The following is a 12,734-nucleotide window of genomic DNA, read 5'->3' as shown; positions in this document are numbered from 1 at the left end:
AAGACCCATTTAGACCTAAGGATGATGATGAAGAGGTATTAGGACCCGAGTTTCCTTACATCAGTGCTATTGGAGCACTAATGTATCTAGCGAACTGCACCAGGCCTGACATAGCATTTGCAGTTAATTTACTGGCTAGATACAGTGCATCACCAACGAAACGGCATTGGGTTGGTGTGAAGAATATTTTCAGATATCTTCAGGGCACCAAAGATCTTGGTTTATTCTATCAGAAAAATCAAGAGAGAACCATGGTGGGGTATAGCGATGCTGGATACTTGTCAGATCTCCATGATGCCAGATCGCAGACTGGTTTTGTCTTCTTACATGGAGGTACGACCTTCTCTTGGAAGTCAACAAAGCAAACCTTAGTGGCAACATCCACCAATCATTCTGAGATAATTGCTTTGTTTGAAGCAACACGAGAATGTGTATGGCTTCGCAGAATGATGAACTTTGTCCAAAGTTCAAGTGGGATTGGTTCGTTAAAATCACCCACCATTATCTATGAAGATAATGCTGCTTGTATTGCACAAATGCAAACGGGTTATATTAAGAGCAATATTACGAAGCATATTTCTCCTAAATTATTTTATCCCCATGATCTACAAGAAAAGGGGGAGATAAGTATTTTGCAAACGTCATGCGACAATCTCGCTGATCTGTTTACTAAGTCCTTACCAAGTTCTCTGTTTCCTAAATATGTAACTGGAATTGGTATGCGACGACTTCGAGACTTGCAAAATTCAGGGGGAGAAATCTCCTAAGATATAACCTGTTAAGATCATAAGATCATTAATATTGCACTCTTTTTTCCTTTATGAGTTTTTCCAAATGGTTTCTCATGTAAGGTTTTTAATGAGGCAATATCAATGCAAGCATGGACGATATATGTCGTTTTCTCCTTATTTTCCCACTGGGTTTTAGAAGGAGGTTTTCATGGCATATTGTATATTTCTCCTCAGTTTTTCCCGCAGGGTTTATGGAGGAGATGATTCCAAAGGATGATCAGTCACAAGGATAAGCAAGGATTAGGGGGAGTGTTAGGAATTAATTATTAGAGATAATCCTTGTTGTAAATAACAGCATGCACGGGATCCTCTCGAGGAAACCACCGCCTCGTTCGTGCGGGAACCTCTCCAGGCAACCGTCGCTTCTGTTCCTCGCATCCCCTCGAACATGCGCATCTTCTCATAAGCGTCGGTTCCCCTTGTATAAATATGTGATCATCAATGGAATAAGATACTTCGATCAAATCATTCTTTTACAGGTGTCATCCTCGTATGGAGAGAGAAAGGAGAGAGGTCGGGGATAGGTTGTTTTTTTGGGAAGAAGACACGAACTGCATGTTTTTTTAGTGGAAGAGAGGTGGGGATAATTGCCGTGAAAGGAGTCATCTTAACTGTTCATCTTTTCATCCAATGGTAATTAATGATTTAACTGTAAGGATTAACCTGGTGCCTCGTATGGTGCCTCCAATTAGTAAATATAAGATATAAGATACTTGCATGTTGTTGTATCTCTGAATGGATTATGTTGTAAGACCCTCTATGTTGTCCATGTGTTGTAATGATTTGAATTTTTTAGGCGAGGTAATCCTCAGTACTTGTATGATTGACATAAGGAGAACTGTTTTTTGTGTGAGCATATTGTATTGGATGAAATGACAGTTTGACTCAAAGTGTATCCAACCTACTGAATTCGAAGATCTTGGCATTTCTAAATCATAATCATATAGGAAGGTGGAATAAATCATTGTCGTGGTTTTGAAGAAATAAATAACAAAACATAGAATGATGTATGGATATTCGTAATCGAATACAAATTGGATTTGAATTTAGTAGCCAAGGCCCAGGGTAAATGTGAATGCTAATTCTCCCAAATTTTGAACGAAACGGTAAATCAGCCACTATCATTTGTCGGCTGCCCGAAGCAAGTGTTTGCGAGATGGAAATTACTGTCTACCCCTGACACTACACATCCTAATCAACCCGATTTCCAGTGTTGTCGATAGGGGTAGACTAGTAACTTCAATCAGACGTGACGTGACCGCCTCTAAGCCCATTCAGACACGGTGGGCGCCAAACATGGGCGGCAAAACACATTTGATTCAAGCTCGTCCGAAAGACATGTGTCTCTCCCTCCATTTCCCCATTCATACACGGTGGGCATAAAAACAAACTTTCCTCGTCCGAAATTGATGTAGGCAAATATTTCAAATAGGGGCAAATGTGTAACTTCCCTCAGAGGTGACACAACCGCCCTACTTGTCAGACCCGTTCATACTGAAGGAAATATGCCCTAGAGGCAATAATAAAGTTATTATTTATTTCCTTATATCATGATAAATGTTTATTATTCATGCTAGAATTGTATTAACCGAAAACATAATACATGTGTGAATATATAGACAAACAGAGTGTCACTAGTATGCCTCTACTTGACTAGCTTGTTAATCAAAGATGGTTATGTTTCCTAACCATGAACAAGGAGTTGTTATTTGATTAACGAGGTCACATCATTAGTTGAATGATCTGATTGACATGACCCATTCCATTAGCTTAGCACCCGGTCGTTTAGTATGTTGCTATTGCTTTCTTCATGACTTATACATGTTCCTACGACTATGAGATTATGCAACTCCCGTTTACCGGAGGAACACTTTGTGTGCTACCAAACGTCACAACGTAACTGGGTGATTATAAAGGTGCTCTACAGGTGTCACCGAAGGTACTTGTTGGGTTGGCGTATTTCGAGATTAGGATTTGTCACTCCGAATGTCGGAGAGGTATCTCTGGGCCCTCTCGGTAATGCACATCACTTAAGCCTTGCAAGCATTGCAACTAATGAGTTAGTTGCGAGATGATGTATTACGGAACGAGTAAAGAGACTTGCCGGTAACGAGATTGAACTAGGTATTGGATACCGACGATCGAATCTCGGGCAAGTAACATACCGATGACAAAGGGAACAACGTATGTTGTTATGCGGTCTGACCGATAAAGATCTTCGTAGAATATGTAGGAACCAATATGGGCATCCAGGTCCAACTATTGGTTATTGACCGGAGACGTGTCTCGGTCATGTCTACATTGTTCTCGAACCGTAGGGTCCGCACGCTTAAGGTTTCGATGACAGTTATATTATGAGTTTATGTATTTTGATGTACCGAAGGTTGTTCGGAGTCCCGGATGTGATCACGGACATGACGAGAATTCTCGAAATGGCCGAGACATAAAGATTGATATATTGGACGGATATATTTGGACACCGGAAAGGTTCCGGATGAGATTGGGACTATACCGGAGTTCCGGGAGGTTACCAGAACCCCCGGGTAGGTATATGGGCCTTATTGGGCCTTAGTGGAAAGGAGGGAGAAGGAGCAAAGGAGGGGGCGCGCCTCCCCAAGCCCAATCCGAATTGGGAGGGGGGCCGGCCCCCCCTTTCCTTCTTCCCTCCCCTCTCTTCCTTCCCTCTCCTACTCCTAATAGGAAAGGGGGAAGTAGGTTTGCCCCCCTAGGGCGCGCCTCCCCTCTTGGCCGGACCCCTCCTCCTCTCCCCCTTTATATACGGAGGAGGGGCACCCCATAGACACACAAGTTGATCTTCATGATCGTTCCTTAGCCGTGTGCGGTGCCCCCCTCCACGATATTACACCTCGGTCATATTGTAGTGGTGCTTAGGAGAAGCCCTGCGACGGTTGATCGTCACCACGCCATCGTGCTGACGGAACTCCTCCCCGAAGCTTTGCTGGATCGGAGCCCGAGAAGCGTCATTGAGCTGAACGTGTGCCAAGAACTCAGAGGTGCCGGAGTAACGGTGCTTGGATCGGTTGAACCGGGAAGACGTACGACTACTTCCTCTACGTTGTGTTAACGCTTCCGCTTCGGTCTACGAGGGTACGTAGACAACACTCTCCCCTCTCGTTGCTATATCATCACCATGATCTTGCGTGTGCGTAGGAATTTTTTTGAAATTACTACGTTCCCCATCAGTGGCATCAGAGCCTAGGTTTTATGGTTTGATGTTATATGCACGAGTAGAACACAAATGAGTTGTGGGCGATATAAGTCATACTGCTTACCAGCATGTCACACTTTGGTTCGGCGGTATTGTTGGACGAAGCGGCCCGGACCGACATTACGCGTACGCTTACGCGAGACTGGTTTTACCGCCGTGCTTTGCACACAGGTGACTAGCAGGTGTCAGTTTCTCCAACTTTAGTTGAACCGAGTGTGGCTACGCTCGGTCCTTGCAAAGGTTAAAACAGCATCAACTTGACAAACTATCGTTGTGGTTTTGATGCGTAGGTGAGATTGGTTCTTGCTTAAGCCCGTAGCAGCCACGTAAAACTTTCAACAATAAAGTAGAGGACGTCTAACTTGTTTTTGTAGGGCATGTTGTGATGTGATATGGCCAAGACATGATGCTATATTTTATTGTATGAGATGATCATGTTTTGTAACCAAAGTTATCGGCAACTGGCAGGAGCCATATGGTTGTCGCTTTATTGTATGAAATGCAAACGCCCTGTAATTGCTTTACTTTATCACTAAGCGGTAGCGATAGTCGTAGAAGCAATAGATGGCGTAAACGACAAACGATGCTACGATGGAGATCAAGGTGTCGCGCCGGTAACGATGGTGACCATGATGGTACTTCGGAGATGGAGATCACAAGCACAAGATGATGATGGCCATATCATATCACTTATATTGATTGCATGTGATGTTTATCCTTTATGCATCTTATCTTGCTTTGATTGACGGTAGCATTTTAATATGATCTCTCATTAAAAATTATCAAGAAGTGTTCTCCCTAAGTATGCACCGTTGCCAAAGTTCGTCGTGCCCAGACACCACGTGATGATCGGGTGTGATAAGATCTATGTCCATCTACAATGGGTGCAAGCCAGTTTTGCACACGCAGAATACTCAGGTTAAACTTGACGAGCCTAGCATATGCAGATATGGCCTCGGAACACGGAGACCGAAAGGTCGAGCGTGAATCATATAGTAGATATGATCAACATAAGATGTTCACCATTGAAAACTACTCCATCTCACGTGATGATCGGTTATGCTTTAGTTGATTTGGATCACGTGATCACTTAGATGACTAGAGAGATGTCTCTCTAAGTGGGAGTTCTTAAGTAATATGATTAATTGAACTTAAATTTATCATGAACTTAGTACCTGATAGTATCTTGCTTGTCTATGTTGTTTGTAGATAGATGGCCCATGTTGTTGTTCCGTTGAATTTTAATGCGTTCCTTGAGAAAGCAAAGTTGAAAGATGATGGTAGCAACTACGCGGACTGGGTCCATAACTTGAGGATTATCCTCATTGCTGCACAGAAAAATTACGTCCTGGAAGCACCGCTGGGTGCCAGGCCTGCTGCTGATGCAACTGACGACGTTAAGAACGTCTGGCAGAGCAAAGCTGATGACTACTCGATAGTTCAATGTGCCATGCTTTACGGCTTAGAACCGGGACTTCAACGACGTTTTGAACGTCATGGAGCATATGAGATGTTCCAGGAGTTGAAGTTAATATTCCAGAAGAATTCCCGGATTGAGAGATATGAAGTCTCCAATAAGTTCTATAGCTACAAGATGGAGGAGAATAGTTCTGTCAGTGAGCATATACTCAAGATGTCTGGGTATTGTAATCACTTGATTCAACTGGGAGTTACTCTTCTGGATGATAGCGTCATTGACAAAATTCTCCAATCACTTCCACCAAGCTACAAGAGCTTCGTGATGAACTATAATATGCAAGGGATGGATAAAACGATTCCCGAGCTCTTCGCAATGCTAAAGGCTGCGGAAGTAGAAATCAAGAAGGAGCATCAAGTGTTGATGGTCAACAAGACCACTAGTTTCAAGAAAAAGGGCAAAGGGAAGAAGAAGGGGAACTTCAAGAAGAACAGCAAGAAAGTTGCTGCTCAAGAGAAGAAACCCAAATCTGGACCTAAGCCTGAAACTGAGTGCTTCTACTGCAAGCAGACTGGACACTGGAAGCGGAACTGCCCCAAGTATTTGGCGGATAAGAAGGATGGCAAGGTGAACAAAGGTATATGTGATATACATGTTATTGATGTGTACCTTACTAGAGCTCGCAGTAGCACCTGGGTATTTGATACTTGTTCTATTGCTAATATTTGCAACTCGAAACAGGGACTACGGATTAAGCGAACACTAGCAAAGGACGAGGTGACGATGCGCGTGGGAAATATTTACAAAGTTGATGTGATCGCAGTCGGCACGCTACCTCTACATCTACCTTCGGGATTAGTATTAGACCTAAATAATTGTTATTTGGTGCCAACATTGAGCATGAACATTATTTCTGGATCTTGTTTGATGCGAGACGGTTATTCATTTAAATCAGAGAATAATGGTTGTTCTATTTATATGAGTAATAACTTTTATGGTCATGCACCCTTGAAGAGTGGTCTATTTTTGATGAATCTCGATAGTAGTGATACACATATTCATAGTATTGAAGCCAAAAGATGCAGAGTTGATAATGATAGTGCAACTTATTTGTGGCACTGCCGTTTAGGTCATATCGGTGTAAAGCGCATGAAGAAACTTCATACTGATGGAATTTTGGAACCACTTGATTATGAATCACTTGGTACTTGCGAACCGTGCCTCATGGGCAAGATGACCAAAACGCCGTTCTCCGGTACTATGGAGAGAGCAACAGATTTTTTGGAAATCATACATACAGATGTATGTGGTCCGATGAATGTTGAAGCTCGTGGTGGATATCGTTATTTTCTCACCTTCACAGATGATTTAAGCAGATATGGGTATATCTACTTAATGAAGCATAAGTCTGAAACATTTGAAAAGTTCAAAGAATTTCAGAGTGAAGTTGAAAATCATCGTAACAAGAAAATAAAGTTTCTACGATCTGATCGTGGAGGAGAATATTTGAGTTACGAGTTTTGTCTACACTTGAAACAATGCGGAATAGTTTCGCAACTCACGCCACCTGGAACACCACAGCGTAATGTTGTGTCCGAACTTCGTAATCGTACTTTACTTGATATGGTGCGATCTATGATGTCTCTTACTGATTTACCGCTATCGTTTTGGGGTTATGCTTTAGAGACGGCCACATTCACATTAAATAGGGCACCATCAAAATCCGTTGAGACGACACCTTATGAACTATGGTTTGGCAAGAAACCAAAGTTGTCATTTCTTAAAGTTTGGGGCTGCGATGCTTATGTGAAAAAACTTCAACCTGATAAGCTCGAACCCAAATCAGAGAAATGTGTCTTCATAGGATACCCAAAGGAGACAGTTGGGGACACCTTCTATCACAGATCCGAAGGCAAGTCATTCGTTGCTAAGAATGGATCCTTTCTAGAGAAGGAGTTTCTCTCGAAAGAAGTGAGTGAGAGGAAAGTAGAACTTGATGAGGTAACTGTACCTACTCCTTTGTTGGAGATTAGTACATCACAAGAACCGGTTTCTGTGACGTCAAAACCAACTAGTGAGGAAGTTGATGATGATGATCATAGAACTTCAGATCAAGTTACTACAGAACCTCGTAGGTCAAACAAAATAAGATCTGCACCAGAGTGGTACAGTAATCCTATTCTGGAAGTCATGCTACTAAATCATGATGAACCTACGAACTATGAAGAAGCGATGGTGAGCCCAGATTCCGCAAAATGGCTTGAAGCCATGAAATCTGAGATGGGATCCATGTATGAGAACAAAGTATGGACTTTGGTTGACTTTGCCCGATGATTGGCAAGCAATTGAGAATAAATGGATCTTCAAGAAGAAGACTGACGCTGACGGTAATGTTACTGTCTACAAAGCTCGACTTGTTGCAAAAGGTTTTCGACAAGTTCAAGGGATTGACTACGATGAGACCTTCTCACCCGTAGCGATGCTTAAGTCTGTCCGAATCATGTTAGCAATTGCCGCATTTTATGATTATGAAATTTGGCAAATGGATGTAAAAACTGCGTTCCTGAATGGGTTTCTGGAGGAAGAGTTGTATATGATGCAACCAAAAGGTTTTATTGATCCAAAGGGAGCTAACAAAGTGTGCAAGCTCCAGCGATCCATTTATGGACTGGTGCAAGCCTCTCAGAGTTGGAATAAATGCTTTGATAGTGTGATCAAAGCATTTGGGTTTATACAGACTTTTGGAGAAGCCTGTATTTACAAGAAAGTGAGTGGGAGCTCTGTAGCATTTCTAATATTATATGTGGATGACATATTGTTGATTGGAAATGATATAGAATTTCTGGATAGCATAAAGGGATACTTGAATAAAAGTTTTTCAATGAAAGACCTCGGTGAAGCTGCTTACATATTGGGCATTATGATCTATAGAGATAGATCAAAATGCTTAATTGGACTTTCACAAAGCACATACCTTGACAAAGTTTTGAAGAAGTTCAAAATGGATCAAGCAAAGAAAGGGTTCTTGCCTGTATTGCAAGGTGTGAAGTTGAGTAAGACTCAATGTCCAACCACTGCAGAAGATAGAGAGAAAATGAAAGATGTTCCCTATGCTTCAGCCATAGGCTCTATCATGTATGCAATGCTGTGTACCAGACCTGATGTGTGCCTTGCTATAAGTTTAGCAGGGAGGTACCAAAGTAATCCAGGAGTGGATCACTGGACAGCGGTCAAGAACATCCTGAAGTACCTGAAAAGGACTAAGGATATGTTTCTCATATATGGAGGTGACAGAGAGCTCATCGTAAATGGTTACGTTGATGCAAGCTTTGACACTGATCCGGACGATTCTAAATCGCAAACCGGATATGTGTTTACATTAAACGGTGGAGCTGTCAGTTGGTGCAGTTCAAAGCAAAAGCGTCGTGGCGGGATCTACATGTGAAGCGGAATACATAGCTGCTTCGGAAGCAGCCAATGAAGGAGTCTGGATGAAGGAGTTCATATCCGATTTAGGTGTCATACCTAGTGCATCAGGTCCAATGAAAATCTTTTGTGACAATACTGGAGCGATTGCCTTAGCGAAGGAATCCAGATTTCACAAGAGAACCAAGCACGTCAAGAGACGCTTCAATTCCATCCGGGATCTAGTCCAGGTGGGAGACATAGAGATTTGCAAGATACATACGGATCTGAATGTTGCAGACCCGTTGACTAAGCCTCTTCCACGAGCAAAACATGATCAGCACCAAGACTCCATGGGTGTTAGAATCATTACTGTGTAATCTAGATTATTGACTCTAGTGCAAGTGGGAGACTGAAGGAAATATGCCCTAGAGGCAATAATAAAGTTATTATTTATTTCCTTATATCATGATAAATGTTTATTATTCATGCTAGAATTGTATTAACCGAAAACATAATACATGTGTGAATATATAGACAAACAGAGTGTCACTAGTATGCCTCTACTTGACTAGCTTGTTAATCAAAGATGGTTATGTTTCCTAACCATGAACAAGGAGTTGTTATTTGATTAACGAGGTCACATCATTAGTTGAATGATCTGATTGACATGACCCATTCCGTTAGCTTAGCACCGGATCATTTAGTATGTTGCTATTGCTTTCTTCATGACTTATACATGTTCCTATGACTATGAGATTATGCAACTCCCGTTTACCGGAGGAACACTTTGTGTGCTACCAAACGTCACAACGTAACTGGGTGATTATAAAGGTGCTCTACAGGTGTCACCGAAGGTACTTGTTGGGTTGGCGTATTTCGAGATTAGGATTTGTCACTCCAAATGTCGGAGAGGTATCCCTGGGCCCTCTCGGTAATGCACATCACTTAAGCCTTGCAAGCATTGCAACCAATGAGTTAGTTGCGAGATGATGTATTACGGAACGAGTAAAGAGACTTGCCGGTAACGAGATTGAACTAGGTATTGGATACCGACGATCGAATCTCGGGAAAGTAACATACCAATGACAAAGGGAACAACGTATGTTGTTATGCGGTCTGACCGATAAAGATCTTCGTAGAATATGTAGGAACCAATATGGGCATCTTGGTCCCGCTATTGGTTATTGACCGGAGATGTGTCTCGGTCATGTCTACATAGTTCTCGAACCGTAGGGTCCGCACGCTTAAGGTTTCGATGACAGTTATATTATGAGTTTATGTATTTTGATGTACCGAAGGTTGTTCGGAGTCCCGGATGTGATCACGGACATGACGAGAAGTCTCGAAATGGCCGAGACATAAAGATTGATATATTGGACGGATATATTTGGACACCAGAAAGGTTCCGGATGAGATTGGGACTATACCGGAGTTCCGGGAGGTTACCGGAACCCCCCGGTAGGTATATGGGCCTTATTGGGCCTTAGTGGAAAGGAGGGAGAAGGAGCAAAGGAGGGGGCGCCCCCCCAAGCCCAATCCTAATTGGGAGGGGGGCCGGCCCCCCTTTCCTTCTTCCCTCCCCTCTCTTCCTTCCCTCTCCTACTCCTAATAGGAAAGGGGGGCCAAACCTACTTGGAGTAGGTTTGCCCCCCCTAGGGCGCGCCACCCCTCTTGGCCGGCCCCCTCCTCCTCTCCCCCTTTATATACGGAGGAGGGGGGCACCCCATAGACACACAAGTTGATCTTTGTGATCGTTCCTTAGCCGTGTGCAGTGCCGCCCTCCACGATATTACACCTCGGTCATATTGTAGCGGTGCTTACGAGAAGCCCTGCGACGGTTGAACATCAAGATCGTCACCACGCCATCGTGCTGACGGAACCCCTCCCCGAAGCTTTGCTGGATCAGAGCCCTGGGAGCGTCATCGAGCTAAACGTGTGCCAAGAACTCGGAGGTGCCGGAGTAACGGTGCTTGGATCGGTTGAACCGGGAAGACGTACGACTACTTCCTCTATGTTGTGTTAACGCTTCCGCTTTGGTCTACGAGGGTACGTAGACAACACTCTCCCCTCTCGTTGCTATATCATCACCTTGATCTTGCGTGTGCGTAGGAATTTTTTTGAAATTACTACGTTCCCCATCACATACACCATGGGCACCAACCGTGGGTGGCAAAACACCCTCTCCTCGCCCGAAATCGCTATCGGCAAATATTGCAGAGATGCGAGATTACAGTCCTATCCCCAACCGACGTGATATCCGAAATTTTAAACGGGGGATAAGTTTGTAACTTTCCCACATTTCAGACAAACCCGTCCCAAAGTTTGAGATCCCCCCCCCTTCATTTCCCCATTCATACACCGTCAGCGCCACAACAACCTCCCCATCGCGGCCAGCCTCCTCCGCCCGCCACCCCATCCTCCACCTTGCCAGAGCCGCTACCCCTACCCCGTCGTCCACTACAAGAGACGGACATCGCTCATCCACGACGCTGGACCAGGATCCTTTCATCACATCCTCTCGCTTCATCAGCGTCGTCATCCACCTTGACGTTGCCGCTCCTACGACCGCCTCGTCCATGACAACATGACTTATCCCCTGACCCGGCCGTCTGTCGTCTAAAGTCTTCTTCCATGCCACCGACAACCATCGCACCCGCAGCACCCTCAACGTATTAGCAGGGGCCTACACGGCATCGCAAGAGAGGTGGTACTCTTTCATATCTGCTTAAGTTATTGATCTCACCCAAAAAAATAGATCTAACTTGTTTATTGTACTTTTCTTGTCCGTACCAAATCGTAGTGGCTATTTGAAAGCAAACATTGGTTTCAAGTTAGCCTTTGTCCGGTTTGCACCTTCAGATCCGCCATGGCACGGTCACTATACTCATAAAGATTATGGTTTTCCCCCTTTATATTCACTACCATCATCGTAGGTGCTTCATGTCGTGCTAGCACTACCCCTCAAGACCTCAACCCATCAAGCAAAACAACATGCCACTCATAATTCCAAAGCTTAGTTGTTGATATATGAATCTGATATGAAGCTCATATTTCTAAAATAGAGAATGTTTAATTGGTCACCTAATGTTCCTATATTCGTTTCGAAAAGCATGTGCACCACACACCAGCGGAGCTGCAGTTAAAATATTGGGCGGGCCAGATGGCTTTGGCTACAGGGGATCCCACATTTTGGTACAAATGTACCTTCACTCCTTTGTATATTGGACTAGGGCTGAGTGGGCCATGGCATTGTTTTGTTCTTATGTAACTCTTTCTTGTCGTACCGGCAATACAAGCCCATCTGGTCCAGCTAGTTCCACTTTCCTAATTTTACTCTTGATGCTTAGGGTTTTCCCTTTTTATCTACTCTACTATGATCTACGTAGGTGCTTTTTGTCGTACTAGCAGTACTCCACCCTTCAAGCTAAACAACACAACACTCATAATTCCAAAGCTTAGTTGTTAGAATATGATTGTGATATGATACTAATATTAGTTAACAGACACATTTAGTTGGTTAGCTAAAGGTCCCACTTGAGTTTCCAAATGCATGTCGCGACATATAGAGAGACAACATGATTGCATTTCTTTGTCACTTGTTGACTGTACTTTCTTATTCGTACCAAATCTTAGTTGTTATTTCAAAGCAAACATCGGTTGCTAACTACCCTTTGTGCGGTTTGCAGCTTCAGATCTGCCATCCCACTGCCACGGTCAACACTATACTCATCATGCTTACGGTTTCCCCATTTTATGATGACCACAATCAACCTACGTGGTTCATTCGTAATAGCACTACTCCACCCATCGAGCTAAACAAGCTTAGTTGTACAAATTCAAATATGATATTATGTTGATATTAGTAAAACTGATACATGTTTAATTGGTT

The sequence above is a fragment of the Triticum dicoccoides genome, chromosome 5B (genome assembly GCF_002162155.2).
Source record: "Triticum dicoccoides isolate Atlit2015 ecotype Zavitan chromosome 5B, WEW_v2.0, whole genome shotgun sequence".
NCBI lineage: Eukaryota > Viridiplantae > Streptophyta > Magnoliopsida > Poales > Poaceae > Triticum > Triticum dicoccoides.
The sequence above is the reverse complement of the archived record's forward strand: the minus strand, read 5'-3'. Positions refer to the sequence as shown.